We start from the raw sequence: 19,254 nt of genomic DNA on the forward strand, positions 1-19,254 counted from the left end.
AAAGTCTGGGGGCACCTGGGTGGCTCAGTTGGTTAAGCCTCTGACTCCTGATTTTGGCTCAGGTCATGATCTCACAATTCATGAGCTCAAGCCCCACATCAGGTTCTACACTGACAGTGGAGTGCCTGCTTGGGATTCTCTCTTTCTCTCTCTCTTTCTCGCTCTCTCTCTGGCCCTCCCCACTCACGTGCTCTCTCTCTCTCTCCAATTAAATAAATAAACATTTTAGCCCCTCCTACTCATTCTCTCTCTCTCTCTCAAATTAAATAAATAAACATTTTATTTTTAAAGCCTGAGAGAATTAAGCTGAATCACAATCTAACTGGCACTCAAAACAAAATGCAACACTCTTTAAAAAAAGAAAACAAAATGCACAGATTCATCAAATAATTCACAATGGCCAGCAACCAATCAGAAAAGGACGAAATAAGCAAAGAAGCTTGGAAATATAACTTGTAATGCAAAGAAAACTGAATTAATAGAAACAGATGTAGAATAGTAGAGAAGGTAGAATTAGCAGACCAGAATGTTAAAACAGCTATTATAAAAATAATCATGAATTTAAAGTAAAACATAAACATAAGGACAAGAAAAGTAGAAACTGTAAAGAATCAAATTGAACTACAGAGATGAAGTTCATCTCTAGAACTTCACTAGATGGGCATAACCTCAGAGTAGGCATTCCATAAGAAAAAATCAGTGAGGAGCACCTGGGTGGCTCAGTTGGTTGAGTGTATAACTCTTAATACTAGTTCAGATTGTGATCATGTGGTCATAAGATCAAGCCCCATGTCAGGCTATACACTCAGCACAGAGCCTGCTTAAAAATTTCTCTCTCTCTTTATGTCCCTCCCCACCACTCAAGCTTTCTCTTTCTAAAAAAGAAAAGATCAGTGAACTTGAAAACCTATTAATAGATAGGTATAATGACTTGTGGGACAACATCATCTGGTTAACATACATATATATGGATTCCCATGGAAAAACTATTTGAAGACAAAAAAGCAGAACATCTCCTAAATTTGATAAAAACCACAACCCATACGTCCAAGAAGCCCACATAGTCAAGAAGCAAAAGAAAACCAGAGGAAAGTATATCATTATCAAGCAGTCAGAGAAAAAGCCACATAACAAACAGGGAAATAAATATGAAAATGAGTAATGACTTCTCACTAGAAATAAAAAAACAAGAAGACAATGGAATAGTACCTTTAAAGTGACTAACATAAAATATGTCCACCTAGAATTTGATAACTGAGAAAAAATAAATTTCAAGCACGGGGGGTAAATGGAAACATTTAAATATAAACAAAAACGGAGAGAAGTTGTCACTAATAAATGTCTACTAAAAGAAATACTGAAGGATGTACTTCAGGCTAAAGAGATGGAAACTTGGATCCACACAACACAAATTGCTTTAACTGGAAATGGCATACATAGATAAATATACAAGATCTCCATTTACCTTCCATTTACTTTGTTTTTTAAAATCAACCCTTTAGAACAGAACGACATACTTGAGGACTTATAATACATATATCAATGCAATCTATAACAATATTAGCACAAAGTGTTGGGCACAGTAAATGGAAGTATACGTGCTGTGGTAAGGGTGTTGTATTACACATGAAGCAGTAAAAAGGTATTTAAAGGCAGATCTTAAGAAGTTAATGATGTAGGGGCACCTGGGCAGCTTAGTCAGTTAAGCATCTGACTCTTGGTTTCCACTCAGGTCATGATCTCATGGTTTCATGAGTTCGAGCCCTGAATCAGGCTCTGCGCTGACAGTGCAGAACCTGCTTGGGATTCTCTCTCTCTCCTTCTCTTTGCCTCTCCCCCACTCACACTGTCTGTTTTGAGCAAAACTGAATTCAGAAATAAAAAAAATAAGTAAAAGATGTATTTTTTAACTTTTAAGAAATCACTTGAGAGAAAAAAAGAGATCTAGCTTCCTGTCTCAGTTAAAATGCAGAAATTACATTGGATAACAAAAAACAAGACAAAACTATATACTGCCTAAAATAAATGCATTTTAGATATTAAGACAGAAATAGGCTAAAAGTAAAAGAATGGGGAAAGATACTCCAGGCAAACACTACCATAAGAAAGGTGATGTGGCTAGATGAATATCGAAGTATACTTCAGAACGAGAAATATTAGCAGAGATTTAAGACCATTTCATAATGATAAAGGAGTAAGTTCATCAAAAAGATGTATTCCTAAATGTATATACAGTAGATACAGAGCTTCAAACACAAAAACTAATAGGGAGGTCTGGGTGACTCAGCTGGTTAAGTGTCAGCTCAGGTCATGATCTCACGGTTCGTGGGTTCGAGCCCCACGTCCAGCTCTGTGCTGACAGCTCAGAGCCGGGAGCCTGCTTCAGATTCTGTGTCTCCCTCTCTCTCTGCCCCCTCCCCCCACTCAAACTCACTCTTTCTCTGTCTCTCTCAAATAAACAAACATTAAATTTTAAACAACCCCTCATAAACATCAAAGAAGAAATAGAAAAAATCCAAAATTATAATTAGATGCAAAAGCACATCGCTCCCAGCAATAAAATAAGTTGACAGAAAATCAGTCTGGAAGGTTTGAACGCTATCAAACAACTTGAAGCCTATATGACATATGCCAATAATGGCAGGATAGACATTTTTTTCAAGTAGAAATGGAACATTTGCCAAGATAGACCATATGCTAGGCTGTAAGACAAGCCTAGAAAAATTAAAAGTACAGCAGTCTGATCTCAAAATTAAAAAAGAAATTAATAACACAAGATATATGAAAATATATATTAAAATATATGAAATATATGAAATTTCACCATATATTTGAAAATTAAACAATACATTTCTCATTAACCAATGAATTTAAGAAGAAAATTAGAAAGCAAATAAGATAAAATTTCAACTCTATGAAAATGGGAACACAAGCATATCAAAGTTTGTGCGATTCAGCTAAAGCAGTGCCTGGAGATAAATTGACAGCTATAATGCCTATCTTGGAAAAAAAATGTCTGCCATAAGTAAGCTAAGCTTTCATTTTAAGAAGCTAGAAAAAAATGATACTACTAAGCATAACAAATAAAAAGAAGGAAATTATAAAGATCAGAGCAAAAATCAGTGAAAATGAGAAGATAAAATCAATAGAGAAAAATAAAAAATCTAAGAGCTACTTCTTTAAAAGATTAATGAAAATTATAAACACTTAGCTATTTTGATCAAGAAGACAAAGAGTTTCACTGATCCTAGCAGGAAAAAAAGATAAACCTGGCTTAATCAACATTTTCTTAAAAATCAACTTCTGCTCTTCTGATGACCTCACATGGAAATTAAAATGAAAACCGCAGATGGGGGAGAGTGTCTGTAATACATATATCTGGTAATACTATACCAGATAATATGTAATACATATATTTGGCTCATAGCCAAGTTTATATATATAGAAATATTTCTATATCACTCTTACAATTATATAGTAAGAAAACAACCCAATTTTCAAAAATGGGTAAAAAAAATTTGAACATGCTTTTGGAAAAGAAAATATATAAGCGGCCAACTAGCAGGGGAAAAGAGTTTCCACATCATCGCTAATCAAGGAAACACAAACTAAGCCCACAATGAAGTACTGCTACACATACATTCAGAATGGCAACAAAACTGAAACTGTCAATATCCACTGCTTTCATGGACGGAGAGTATACCGATGGTGGGACTGTGAAATGGTACACCCCTGTGGAAAACAGTTCAGCAATTTGTATGAAAGAACACTTAAAATTTGGCCCAGTTATTTCATTTTTAGATATTTATCAATAAAAACTGAATACATTTGTCCACAAAAAGTCTTGTAGATAACTGCTCAAAAGAGCTTTATTTGTAACGACCCCCAAACTAGAAACAACCTAAAGGTCCATTAATAGGTAACTGGATAAGCAAATTATGAATACTACTCAACCAGAAAGATAAAAGGGTAATGACCTGCTGACACGAGCAACAACATGAAGTTTCAGTGACATTATGCTGAGTGAAGAAAGCCAGAGACAAGGGTACATCCTCTTCTACAGTATGTACATTCTATTGTCCTGCTGTATATTCTGTTACATAAAACCCAGAATAGGCAAAAGTAATTTATAGTATCAGAAATCAGGTCAGTAGGTGCTTGAGATTGAGTAAGGAGGACGGAGGTTGACAACAAAGAGGCATAAGGAACCTTTTTGGGTTGATTTTCTGTATCTTAATCCAGATGATGGTTACATGGGCTTATACAATTGCTGATACTTATTAACTTTTCATTTAAATTATGTGCATCTTATTCTATATAGTTTATATGTCAACAGCATTCATTTTAAAAGAAAAATATATAAAGATTATCTATAAACCTGCCACTCAATTGTGTTACAAATACTTCTAATTTTCCCATTTTACTCATAATTGAGATAAGATTCTATGCATTGCATGATATAATACCTTTTTCCTACTTCTATCTACCACTTACAGTCAATTTACCATATCACCAATAAGTATTTGTAGCATTAAATAACTTATTGATCCCTGCTTTGTTGTTTTAATAAAACATTATCTTATAGTTCAGATTTTCATGTTTTCATTTATAAATAATATTCCAGTGCTCATCTCTGCACATTGTTTTGTCCACATTTATATCATTCCTTTGAGAAAGATTTCTAGAAGAAAAATATTGGGTTAGGTTAAAAGACAAAGGAAGAAGATATTTCTATATGTGGCTCCTATTCCTCTGGAATCTGGCTTCTAAGAATTCTACTTTGAAGCTTAGCCACCTTGAGAAACCTAGCCTCTGATTCTATTTGGAAGATACATTTTAGTTAATTAGTCGCCTAAGAATGAGGGCAAGACTTCAAGGAAGAGTTAACAAAAGATAGTTGCAAAATGACCATGGGAGGTTGGCTCTGTTGCTGGTAGACCCTTTGCTTTGTTTTGCTGAGTCCCGTAAGGATTCATCTATGAACATCCTTGGCAGGAGCTAGAGTGGACGTGAGTGGACGTGAATTGTTCCACTGACTCCTCATGGTTCGGTCTCCTTAGTCCGTCAGCTTTCCTTCAGATGCCTCCCCATCAGAGAGGTCTTCCCTAACTCTTTATGTAATTTAATGACCTCCCTTGCTTCTACACACACACACACACACACACACACACACACACACACACACACTTCTCAGCCTAATACTTTTTTTCTTCATGGCACTTAGCATCATCTAACATCTACCACACACAGAGCAGGGAAAGCAGGGATTTTGTTTTGTTCATCATTATATCCCTATTACCTGGAATGAACCTGTTCACAGTAGGTGAGTGATGCCTCACCATAGGTCCTCAACTATTTGTTGAATGCAAGCTTGAATGAATTGAGGAACTGTAAGTTGTTGACAGAAAATCCTAGAGGAAAATAAAAATAATAAAGATTGTTCTTGTGCTTGAGAGGAAAGCAAACTAAAACAAAGCAAACAACTATTGGGGAGGAATTAAAATGTCTACTGGAGATGTCCGTTAGCTAAGAGCTATATTTAAATTGTTTTGTAAGTTTATGATGAAAACCTAAGTCCTTCCTCCCATTCTTTACAAAATCTCTAGTTAAATATATAATGAGTGGATTTAGGGGAGCAAATGTAAAATGGGCTGAGTTCACAACAAGTTTGACAAGGGAAATAGAATCAAACAGCAAAGTATTTATGAATACATTTTTTGAAAGCACTTAATCATAGATAAAGAATGAGTCACCACTTGGGACACTTGGGTGGCTCAGATGATTAAACTTCCGACTTCGGCTCAGGTCATGATCCCACAGTTCGTGAGTTGGATCCCCACAGGAAGCCCAACAAGACACAGATTCTGTGCCTCCCTCTCATTCTCTGCCCTTCTCCGCTCGTGCTCTCTCTCTCTCAAAAATAAATAAACATTAAAAACAATAATGATTCACCACTTGTGATTATGAGTACATGATTTTTCACTTATACACATTATAGGTATAGTTACTATACTTTTCAGAGTCACACAGAGATATAAGAAGAAAATGAATTTTATCATGGCAGACACTAGAACAATATAAATAACCAAAGGCACTGAAGGTAATTGAATGATAAGTTAAGGTCTTAAAATTCATAAACCATTCATGTACTAAGTCCATAAGCTCATGAAAGGCATTTTGGAAATGACAGGCTAAGGTCATGATTAATGAAGACAATTTGACATGATCATATTTTCTATTTTAAAGTTTTATATGAAAATCAATTTAGTTCCTTCTTTATTCTGACTAGGTAAGACTGAGAACACCATAAAATGAGTATCTTCACAGGAAGGCATTTTCCCATCACCATAAGAACACATTTTACAGATTCCTAGATTATGGTAGTAGTAAAAATTCTAGTTGATTTCTTATTAGTTCAAGGTTTCTAATGGAATCACTAGCTACTATATCTTCTTTTTAAATTGTTTTTAAGTTTATTTATTTATTTTTGAGAGAGACGGAGAGAGTGAGCAGGGGAGGGGCAGAGAGAGAGGGAGAGAGAGAATCCCAAGCAGGCTCTGCACTGATAGTGTGGAGCCCAATGCAGGGCTTGGACTCACAAACTGTGAGATCATGACCCGAACAGAAGTCAGATGCTTAACCGACTGAGCCTAGAGTCAGATGATGATTAACCAACTGAGCTACCCAGTTGCCCCAATATCTTCTTGATTCTAAGATGCCTTTGATAGTAATATACACCATTAATTTAATAGCAGCTGTGGACACAAGAATAAGTAAACAAACAGAGTAAACATTCACATTGAATATGAGATGCATTCCAACCATGAAAAAAAAAAGTCAAAAGTCAATTATGGGCAAAGTGCATCTTATCATTGTAGAAATACTGTACTTGGAAAATAGAAGATTTGAATTCAGAAAGTTCATTGCTTCCTGGTTTTGAAACCTGTATTTTGAAAACTGAATATTTCTGGCTCAGTTGTCTGACTCTAGAAGACCATTCTCTGCTTCCTTGTGAGGCAGAGGAAAGGAGGACTGAGGAAGGGAAGAGCAGACCAGATGATCTTTGAAAGAACCCTATAGTTCTAAGGTTGTGTTTCTGTGTTTCTTGGTAATACAATTATTGGAAGGGAGAAGATCCTTATGTGACTAATTTTCATGCACACACTTGCGTTGATTTTCATTCTGATCTAAATTTTAATCACAGCTCTTAGAGAATTTCTACCTTTGTTACCCCTGATTTTAAGAGTGCCCCTGAAATTGTTGATTCTCGAGGTCGGTAAGTCATCCTTTCTACATAAAATCTTCGACGACAAGCTCCAATAGCTAAAGTAGACGCAGCTTCCAATGAGCAGGACGGCAGCCCCACTTCTAATAAGTTAATCCAATGGTTTTTGTCATGAGCAAAACAAGAAATCATGTTTTTAATCATACTAAAAGGTCTCTGCATCTTGTTAACATCTGGAGTTCAATCACTTCTGTGCTAAAAACTGGGGAATGCTTCAGCAGTGCATAAATCTTGCCCCTCATTGTACATGCGATCCAGATGCTGGAAGAGAATTAACGTTCGTTTGTAACACATCTGGTGTCGGCAGCTTTGAGTAAACTCTAATAGAAAGAGTGCGGAACTAACGTGGCATTACACCTTCCCTCGGGCCAGGGGTTCTAGGCTGAAGGTAAAAGCCTGCAGGTGTCCCTAGGGGCTTAGCAATAAACTGCACTAATCAGCCCTGGCATTGTGTTAAGTGCAGGGTGTTTTGAATTTTCCACAGAAATTTCACAGTCCAGTAATTCTACGTTCCAACTGTCTGCTTTTGACAACTCTTTAGATTTGCCACCATCTTGAAACTCCATATAAAGGGAAGGCCCCTAATCATTGTCAGGGTTAGGTATCCCAAAGATGGGGAAGGACAGATCACGACCAGAGCAGTTGTGAGCCAATAACAAGATGTGGCTAACTGTAGAAGGTATCAGAAGTGGCTTCGGTTCTGTCAAGTAAGGAGTTGAGGAAGCACTGAATGTGAATTGGGACCTCCGAGCTTAATCCCCACCTCCGGAATGTGTGCAGAAGTCCAAAATTACCTGGGTCGCAATTTCTCACAAGGATATCTGAGAGCCAAATAAGCTGATGGCTTTTTGTAAAGAACGGCTCAAGTCCTAAATTCTTAGAACAGCATTTTGATTAAATTTGTAGTACAGCTTTCCTTTCCAACCTACTTTATCCTCAATATACACTTGGTATTTAAATTACCACAAATATCTTGCTTTTCAAAAATCTATTGCATTCTTTTGTGCTTTGGAGACTTTAGCCATGCTAACCCGATGGGTTTCCTTTGCCTCAGTTCTTTTGCCGACCTGTGATTTCCCACTTAGCTCTATCTTCTTTGCCATAAAGCACTCACACGTGTCTCTATTATAGCACTTTGCATGGGATGTCATATTTTGTTCACTGTTTTTTGTGCCTATCTCCTTGGCTAGACTTTGATCCCGCTCCATGAGAATCTGGGAAAGAAAACTGAGGTATCTATTGGAAGCCCTTAAATAACTGCGGGATATATTTCATGTCATTGAAGAGTGTGATTACATCACACTTCCACAAGAAAAGTATTTATGATAGTCAAATGATAGGGCATGCAAATGCTACTGCGTAATGAGGGCGTTTATGTCAGGATTTAAAAGAACATCTAGTTAACTATGGAAGTGTTTGTATGATGGCATTGTGCTCTGTTGGGGGTCAAGTTCTGAAGTCAGGGAAGTAGGTAGGGTGTTCTTCCCACAAGAACACCTAAGAAAGATCAGATTCACATCCCCCCATCCACACTCTGCCTGGCTCTTGTGCTCACTGAGGGAAATTGTGGGTGAAGTCTTCCACTCTATTCTAAGTGTTCTTTAGTTTAAGTTGGTGCAGCATGTATGGTTGAATTTTATGAGTTAAATGTGCATATGATGTGACTTCACCAATCGTATGTTTTGAATTTGGTATTTGTAACTATAAGTAGAATGAATGCCAGAAGAAGCTACTTTCCAATTTAAACTTGAAAACTGCCACACCACCAAATGAATCATATAGCATAAAAGAGATAAGACATGAACACTGATACACGCTTATAATCTCATTACAAGAAAAAAATGTGAACTAAAAAAGTAAGATTGACAAGAGTCCTGATGTCTTAAAGAGATAGATCTCTAGCAGTGATAAGATCCCAAGAACTTCCCTTTGCTTTTGAATAGCATGCATGTTTTCCCCAGTACTTTTGTATGTGTCAGTCAACTCATGCATTTGTGTTCTCTGTCCACATGTGAAGTAATGCTCAAGATCATGCCTAGGGAAGAAGGAAAACCAAAAAATGATTATATCCATCTAAAAATAGCCAGACAGGAATCATCAGCTGTTCAAAAGAAAAATTTTCTAAGTATACTTATAAAGGTTTATTGCAGAAAGCACTTAGATTGAACAAGACAGCTTCAATTCAGGTTGGATTGATAAGTAACTAATAGGAGACAAAACCATCCATGTGCTGAAAACACACACACACACACACACACACACACACACACACACACACAGGCAAATGCTGACCAACTTCACAACCAATGCAACTTTACTGTGAGAAACCCTAAAGAACATATTTTGAGGTGAAGGAACAGTTACAAGTGCAAGTAGCAATGAATAGTTCTGAAAGGGTACATATGTACATAAATATAAAAGAATATTAACTGTTTAAAATAATAATGATAATGTCTTGTGAGGCTTATGACATAGAAGCATATGACAATAGCAAAACAGTATAGGTAACAATGGAGGTATAGTGTTTTAAATTTTTTGCATTGTTGAAAAAGCAGTAACTATTTTTTAAGTGAATTCTTTCATCCCCATCACCTATTTAAACCATCCCTCCACCATCTCCATTCTGGTAACCATCTATAAAAACTAGAGTTTTTTTCTCTATAGTGAAGAGTCTGTTTCTTAGTTTCTCTCTCTCCTTTTTCCTTTGGTCATTTGTTTTGTTCCTTAAATTCCATATATGAGTGAAAGCACATGGTACTCTGACTGACTTATGTTACTTAGCATTATACTCTCTAGCTCTGTCCATATTGTTGCAAATGACAAGATTTCATCCCTTCTTGTGGCTGAATACTACTCCAGTGGGGTGTGTGTGTGTGTGTGCGTGTGTGCGTGTGTGCATGTGTGTGTGTGTGTGTATGACTTCCTTATCCATTGATCTATTGATGAACACTTGGACTGTTTCCATAATTTGGCCATTGTATATAATGACATTATAAACACAGGAGTGCATGTATCTCTCTGAATTAGTGTTTTTGTATTTAGGGAATAAATACTCAGTAGTGCAATTACTGGATCACAGGGTAGTTCTATTTTTAACTTTGTGAGGAAGTTCCATACTATTTTCCAGAGTGGCTGCACCACTTTGTATTCCCACCAACAGTGCACAAAGGTTTGGTTTTCTCCACAACCTCGCCAACACCTGTTATTTCTTGTGTTTTTTATTTTAGCCATTCTGACAGGTGTGAGGTAATATCTCATTGAAGTTTTGATTTTCATTTCCTCGATGATGAGTGATGTTGAGCATCTTTTCATGTGTCTGTTGGCCATCTGGATGTCTTCTTCGCAGAAATGTCTGTTAATTTATTCTAACCATTTTTTAATTGGGTTATTTGTTTCTTGGGTGTTGAGTTGTATCAGTTTTTTATATATTTTGGATATTAACCCCTTATTGGATGTGTGATTTGCAAATATCTTCTCTCATTCTGTAGGTTACCTCTTAGTTTTGTTGATTGTTTCTTTTGCTGTGCAGAAGCTTTTCATTTTGATGTAGTTCCGATAGTTTATTTTTGCTTTTCTTTCCCGTGCCTTAGGAAACAGATCTAGAAAAATACTGCTATGGCTGAGGTCAGAGACGTTACTGTGTCCTCTTCTAGGATTTTTACAGCTTCAGGTCTCAGATTTAGGTCTTAAATCCATTTCTAGTTTATTTTGTGTATGGTGTAAGAAGTAGTCCCATTTCATTCTCTTACATGTAGCTGACCTGTTTCCCAACACCATTTGTTGAAGAGACTGCCATCTTCCCATTGCATATTCTGTCCTCCTTTGTTGAAGATTAATTGACTATATAACTGCAGGCTTATTTCTATGTTTTCTATTTTGTTCCATTGATCCATGTGTCTATTTTGTGCCAGTACCATACTGTGTTGATTACTATAGCTTTATAATAGAACTTGAAATCTAGAATTGTGATGCCTCCACTTTCCTCTTCTTTTTCAAGATTACTTTGGCTATTTGGGATGTTTTGTGGTCCTATACAAATTTTTGGATTGTTTGTTCTACTTCTGTGAGAAAGTGCTATTGGTATTTTGATATTAATTGCATCAAATGTGTAGATTGTTTTGGGTAGTATAGACATTTTAGTGATATTTGTTCCTACAATCCATGAGCATGAAATGCCTTTCCATTTCTTTGTGTCATCTTAAATTTCTTTCATCAGTGTTTTATACTTTTCAGAGTACAGGTCTTTCACCTCTTTGGTAAAATTTATTCCTAGGTATTTTATTACTTTTGGTGCAGTTGTAAAAGGGATTGTTTTCTTAATTTCTCTTTCTGTGGCTTCATTACTAGTATATAGAAAGGCAATTGAGGGGCGCCTGGGTGGCTTAGTCAGTTAACCGGGCAACTTCGGCCCAGGTCATGATCTCACAGTTTGTGGGGTCAACCCCCACGTGGGGCTCTGTGCTGACAGCACTCTTTCGATTCTGTGTCTTCCTCTCTCTCTGAGCCTCCCCTGCTCACACTCTGTGTCTCTCTTTCTCAAAAATAAATTTTAAAAAATTTAAGAAAGTCAGTTGATTTGTGTACATGATTTTATATCTTGCAATTTTACTAAATTAATTTATCAATTCTATTAGTTTTTTGGCAGTTTTTAGGGTTTTGTATATATAGTATCATGTCATCCGCAAACAGTGAAAGTCTTATTTCTTCCTTACCAATTCAGATGCCTTTTATTGTTTTTGTTGTCTGATTGCTGTGGCTAGGACTTCCAGTACTATATTGAATAGAAGTGGTGAGAGTGGTTAACCTTGTGTTATTCCTAAAAGCTTTCCCCCATTTAAGATGATATGAGGGGCGCCTGGGGGGCTCAGTCAGTTAAGAAACTGACTTTGGCTCAGGTCATGATCTCACAGTCCGTGGGTTTAAGCCCCACATCGGGCCCTGTGCTGACAGCTCAGAGCCTGGAGCCTGCTTCGGATTCTGTGTCTCCCTCTCTCTCTGCCCCTCCCCTGCTTGCTCTCTGCTCTATCTCTCAAAATAAAATTAAGACATTAAAAAACATTAAAAAAACGATTAGCTGTGGGTTTTTCATATATGGCCTTTATTATGTAAAGGTATGCACCCTCTAGCTCCACTTTGTTGAAGGTTTTTATCATGAATAGATATCATACTTTGTCAAATGCTTCTTCTGCATCTGTGGAAATAATCATATTTTTTAATCTTTTGTCTTACTAACATGATGTTTCACATTGATTAATATGCAAATACTGAACCAAGCTTGCATCTTGGGAGTAGATCCCACTTGCTCCTGGTGAATCATTTTTTAAATGTATTGTTGAATTCCGTTTGTTAGTATTTTGTTAAGGGTTTCTGCATCTATGTTCATCAGAGATATTAGTCTGTAATTCTTTCTTTGTGGTGTCTATCTGGCTTTGATACCAGGGTAATACTGTCCTCCTAGAATGGATATGGAAGTTTTCCTTCCTCTCCTATTTTTTTGGAATAGTTTGAGAAGAATGGGTATTAACTCTTCTTTAAATGTTGGGTAGAATTTGCCTGGGAAGCCATCTGGTCCAGGACTTTCATTTGTTGGGAGTTTTTCAATTACTGATTCAGTTTCATTGCTGGTGATCATCCTGTTCAAATATTCTGTTTCTTCCAAAAGCAGTAAATGATGTATTAAGATAGATCACCCTAAGCTGTGCCTTGTAATTTTCAGGGTAACTACCAAAACAAGGACATTAAAAACTATAACAAAAGTCTAACAGAGGAGATAAAGGGGAGTATCTTTTAAATTGATTTTTATAAAGAAAAGCAGGAAAGGAATAATTAAAAAAACAGAAAAGGAGGGAAGTAGAAAACAAATAGCAAGACGGTAGACCAAAATCCAGCGATACTGTAATTGCATCATATATAAATGAATGAAATATTTCAGTTAAGATCTCCAGACTGGACATTTAAAAAAATATAATTACAGCTGCTTATAAGAAATACACCATAAACACAAAATCCTCAATGCTTCAAAGAACAGAAATAAGGCCAACCAAGTAAGCATTAATCAAAAACTACACTGATATCAAAGTAAACTTTAAGGTGAGAAGAATTAAGAAAACGGTCAACTCTTCATAAGAACACGGAAAGTTTGATTTAAAAAAACAAAAAGGGAGATGGAGGGAGAAGGAGAAGGGGAGGACAGAGGGGAAGGGAAAAAGGGAAGGTAGGAATGGAGAGGGAGGAAGGGGGAATTAGGGCTGGCAAGGGAGGGGACAGACCCAGGGGAGAGGGGAAAGGGGAGAGAGAGAACAAGTGCCCAACATCAAGATAAAATGTCATCACAAGCATTAGGATGAGAAATATTAGAAATGACTTTGCACCAATAATTTTGCAACTTAAATGGACAGATATCTTTTAAAAACATGGCTTAGCAAAGCTTATGATGAGGCAGATGAGAACCTTCTTGGTCATGCTATGCTCAGTACATCAGAGCTGCACAAGCTGAATGCAGCTTACATTTTTCCTGCCTACAAGCTCACTGGGACCTGCATAGACCCTGCTGCGCCCAGGTTTTCCTGATGTACAGTGACAGCATTCTGGTTTGCCTGGGTCTGAGAGATTTCCCAAGACACGGGACCTTTAGTACAAAAACCAGGGAAGTCCCAAACAAACCAAGATGATTTCATCAACCAGTGCCCTCCGTCTGGTGGAAGGACCCAGTTCAGGAGCGCTGCATGTCTCTCCTGGCATCCCCAAGGGCTGAGCAGATCAGTATCTCTAGCACACCTACGACCAGCTCTTAGCACCCCCGTATTCTGTGGTGCAGTTTTGGCAAAGCTGAGATATGGTAACACCTTTAAAGAAGTTCTCATCTAATTCACATAATGAAATGGCTTACTCGTTGTTAATTGTCAGTAGGGATGGCACTCTGTAGGAACTCACACTATCAACATCTTGCCCGCCCCCCATGCATATGTGTCTTCTACGTGGAATTCTGTGCTCATGGGCCCAGTTATCGACAGCTGCTCTTGTCTTACTAAGCCTGCATCCTCTACCTGTCCTAAAAAGTCTTTCTCCAGACAATAATTATTGTTCTTAAATGTGAACATAAACAGCTGTACTCCTATGCAGCATCTAGTCATTCTTGTATTAAATCAGTTAAGAGAAGAAAGTCTCCTATTCTCCTGCTTCTGCCGGTTGCTTTTTTTTTTAATAAAGGAGAAAAATAACTCCTGCACAGACCTTTCATTCCAGTTTACCCTATGATCTTTTTCTGCCCTTGTTCATTTGATGTTTTCCCTTAAACAAGAAATTCAATAGCTAACTGCAGGGTGATTGCATGAGAAATAATTTGGCAGACATTCATAAAATAAGAGCTTAAAGCATTTGGCACTCAATTCAATGATAGGTTTCTCTTCATCAAACAAGGGCAGCACAGGAAAGGAGGGCTGGGGACTTGGTTTAATCCTCTGGGCATTCGGTCATTTAAACTTCAAGAATCAAAAAACAAAAGATACGAATAGTCACTCTCACTGGGGAACTGTTTCTGTTTCTGGACATAAGGCCAGGATTCATTTGAACATAAGCAACCCGCACTTACCTTTTTGCTCCCCCTACATATTAAATCAGCAAACCTTGATTTGCTTCAGAGCCGCTGAGGCAAGGTCACACCCTAGTCGTCTCCCCACCTCCCAACGCCTAATTCAGACAGACTCTCAAACTTAGCATTGACTTGAAGTGTTTCAAATAAATTGGGACTCCCTCACTGCATCTTAGCTGGGGCTCCAGAAATTTAAGCTGTCACTGACCAGAGGAAGAACCTAGATGTCACTGAAGACTGTTCCTTTAAGATAAAGGGTCATTTAATTCTGGAAATCACCAAAAGACGACATTGAAATTAAGCAGAACACGCTGTCTTAAGTCTAAAAGGAAAAACCTTTATGCTATTTTTACCTCATTTTCTGGGTGAACGTTTTTCAGTAAAAACAGTGGGAAGAGGCACCAGGGGGAGCTGAACTGGAGAGAGCTTTTAAAAAATGACACAGATTCTCCTCCTCCTCTCTCAGCCCCTCCCCCACTCATGCATTGTTGCACTCTGTCTCTCAAAAATAAATAAATGTAAAAAAAGCTTAAAAAAATGACACAGATTCCCTTTAATCCAAAAAGGGGGAGACAAAAATAAAAATGACCTGTTTACAAAAAAATAACTAAAGGTATATAGGCTACCCTCCTAATTTGAGAAAATTAGCTTGTATATCAATATTTTAAACTGTTTTTTTAATAAAAGGTCAAAAGACATAAAAATTTTTCTCTGAATATACATCCCTGGTTAAAAAGTAAAATGTTGTTTAAGGGGCCTTTAGATAAATTTATAGATAATGGATTGAATAATTTATTAAATTAAGTCTGGAAAATGTGGACTATGTGGCACTTTAAATTTCCTTTGGTCTCATATAAGTAAAGTTGCATTCTCTTAACTGGTTAATTTTTGCCTGGTGGACTTTTATCTCTTTTTTTTTCAGACTTATGTCATTTGGTTCTATTTTGTAAATTGCCTATCATTAAAAGACTTTTTAAAATGTTTATTTATGTTCTGAGAGAGAGAGAGAGAGAAAGAGAGAGAGTGCGTGAGTGAGTGGGGAGGGGGAGAGAGAGAGGATAAAGAGAGAATCCCAAGCAGGCTCCAGGTCCAGTGCAGACCCAGACCTGGGGCTCAATCTCAGGAACCGTGAGATCATGACCAGAGCCAAAATCAAGAGTCGGACACTTAATCAATCAGGCCACCCACGCACCCCTAAAAGACTCCTTTCTGAACTCATTTCCTTTTTGTATTTATATATTATAAACTCAGCTTTTTGATGCTAATTTATTTTGTTTAATTAATTGTGAAATTTTTCTCTTCCTCCTTTTCTAACTTACATGGGCTATATCACATTTCTCTTAGTTAAAAGATTTTTTTATCTTGATTTATTTTTGAGAGAGAGAGAGAGAGACAGAGAGAGACAGAGCACAAGTTGGGGAGGGGCAGAGAGAGAGGGAGACACAGAATCTGAAGCAGGCTCCAGGTTCCAAGCTGTCAGCACAGAGCTGGACACGGGGCTTGAACCCACAAACCGCAAGTTCAGGACCTGAGCCGTAGTCAGTGGTTTAACCAACTAAGCCACTCAGATGTCCCTCTTAATTTTTACTATATACTTTATTATTTTACCCATTGTCCCTTTTATTTTTCCTTAAATACACATATTTTGCTTTAAAAGGGAAAGGAAGAATTAGTACTTGTATATGTTTTCTATTCTTTTTTTTTATGCCTTTTTTATTTATTTTTGAGGGACAGAGAGAGACAGCGCGAGCAGGGGAGGGTCAGAGAGAGAGGGAGACACAGAATCCGAAGCAAGCTCCAGGCTCTGAGCTAGCTGTCAGCAGAGCCCGATGCAGGGCTCGAACCCATGACCGTGAGATCATGACCTGAGCCGAAGCCGGCCACTCACCCCACTGAGCCACCCAGGTGCCCCTTGTATATGTTTTCTAATAAAATGAGATTAGTACTCCTAACAATCCAAAATTCTCCCACAAGAGTAAGAAGTCAGTGTTCTCTAGATTTAGATCTATGTTTAAAAATGAGGGGCAGCGGGGTGGCTCAGTTGGTTGAGCGTCTGACTCCTGACTTTGGCTCAGGTCATGATCTCACAGCTTGTGGGACTGAGCCTTGCGACGGGCTCTGTGCTGGGCATGGAGCCTGCTTGGGATTCTCTCTCTTCCCCTCTCTCTGCCCCACCTCCTGCTTGTGTGCTCTTTCCCTCTCAAAATAAATAAACTTAAAAAAATCAATCATCATTATTACAAAATATTCACTAGAATGACCAATGTGTTTTACTGATGCTGACAGGTGCTTCTTGCGTTCGATTCTTAACGAGAAGACAGAATAGAACAGGGGCTGAGAACACAGGCTCTACGACGGCCCGACTAGATGAAAATCTACACCCCTGGTTTCCTAGTTGTGTGACCCGGAGCAAACTGTTTCATCTCTTGCCGGAGCCGCTCAAACTGCCCGCAGTTTGAAGAACTGACGACACCGGGATTCATTGCAGAGACTTTTATTGGTTCTTTTCTTCCTTCTTCCTTCTTCCTTCCCCCTTCCCGCTGCTTGCTCCCGCATATATACCTGCCGCCCAGGCTGCGCGGCAGCTCATGATAGGCTGGCAGAGGCGGGCTGACCCATTCCATGGCCTCGCATTGGTCGCTCACTCATCGCGGTATCTGGCCGGGGCGGGAGCACTAGAGGCCGGCAGGCCGTACCTCGCCGTGTGCTCGGGCAGGGTCTTGCATCCGCCTCCTACAATCTCTCAAATTTTCCATTTCTCATCTTAAATATAGAGATATAGGGATAACTACGGCACCTACTTCATCAAGTTTTTGTGAAGATTAAATTCGATTATTTAAAAACAGTAAAAATAGTGCCTGGAACATGGTAATATTCATTAGCGTTTACTATGTTTTTCGTGCTAGAATATATTTTTAATATTTCTTTCAGCAATGTTATGATGAAAGTAAAATTTCTGAGACTTTATCTGTGTGAAATAACTTTATTTTGTATTCACTCTTAAAATTTTTTTTGGAACAAGTAATGCAAGTGACATAAAATTCAACAGACACGGAAGGATCTGTTGTGAAAAGTAGATAGGCATTCTACCTGGTCCCCCACCCGGGTCTCGTCCCGGGAAGCACTCTGAACAGTCCTTAGCGGTCCTCACAGAAATAGCACATGTAACTGCAGACATGTGTATGTACACATGTGAGTTTGTGTATGTGCATATGTGTGCATACATAATATTGTCCTTTTTTTAACACTAAATTATGATGTGCTATCTCTTCCCTTTAAACTTAAAAATGTATTTTAGGGGCGCCTGGGCGGCTCAGTCAGTTAAGCGTCTGACTTCGGCTCAGGTCATGATCTCACGTGCATAGGTTCAAGCCCTGCATCGTGACAGCTCGGAGCCTGGAGCCTGCTTTGGATTCTGTGTCTCCCTCTTGCCTGTGTCTGCCCCTCCCCTGCTCCTGCTATGTCTCGCTCTCTCAAAAATAAATAAAAGGTAAAAAAAATTTAAACTTAAAAATGTATTTTAGAGATAATGGTGTATCTAAATGTTACTCTCTCTGCCCTACCCTTGCATCTTATTATTCCATTGTGTTTACGTGCATACATTTAATTAGGCCCATATTAAACATTCAGACCATTTAAAAACTCTTGCTGTTATAAACAATACTGAAACAAATATCCTCAGAAATACACACATTTTAGTGTGCTCATAGGGTAAATTAGAGTAAATTTCTACAAGTAGAAAAAGAAGACAAAGCCCTCTATGCATTTATAATTTTGGTATATTTGTTTATAATCATCATATTGGCCTCCAGGCAGGTTTGGCAATATACACACTCACTGATTATGTATAAGAGTGCCTGTTTTATTCACCCTAATCAACATATCATGTTATAACTTGATGATTTTTGCCAGTCTAGTGGGTGAAGAGGGATATCTTTTTACTATAATTTGTATATTTCTCTTCTATGGGTCAGGTTAAGCATCTTTTATCAGTTTATAAGAGATCTGAGGGATTTTTTTTACATTAACTATTCTATTAATGATATTCATTTAAATTAACTATTCTATTATTAATCTAAATTAACTATTTTTTAAATTAACTATTCTATTAACTATACTGATTTAAATTAACTATTTGAGCTCTTCCAAAACACCTATTTTAAGTATAATTTATATAAACACAGAGTTGGGCTTCTTGTTATGATCAAACATGGCTTTTTTTAGTAGATAATTTACCCACTTATATTTATGGAGGCTACTCTTGTTTGGTCTTAATTTTGTCATTTATGTCATGCTCTCTGTTTTTATTGCTTCTACTGAAAAATATTATATTACACGATCTATTTTCTCCCCTTTGTTGTCTGTTTACATGTTCTTG

This window comes from Suricata suricatta, chromosome 3 (genome assembly GCF_006229205.1).
Source record: "Suricata suricatta isolate VVHF042 chromosome 3, meerkat_22Aug2017_6uvM2_HiC, whole genome shotgun sequence".
Lineage (NCBI taxonomy): Eukaryota > Metazoa > Chordata > Mammalia > Carnivora > Herpestidae > Suricata > Suricata suricatta.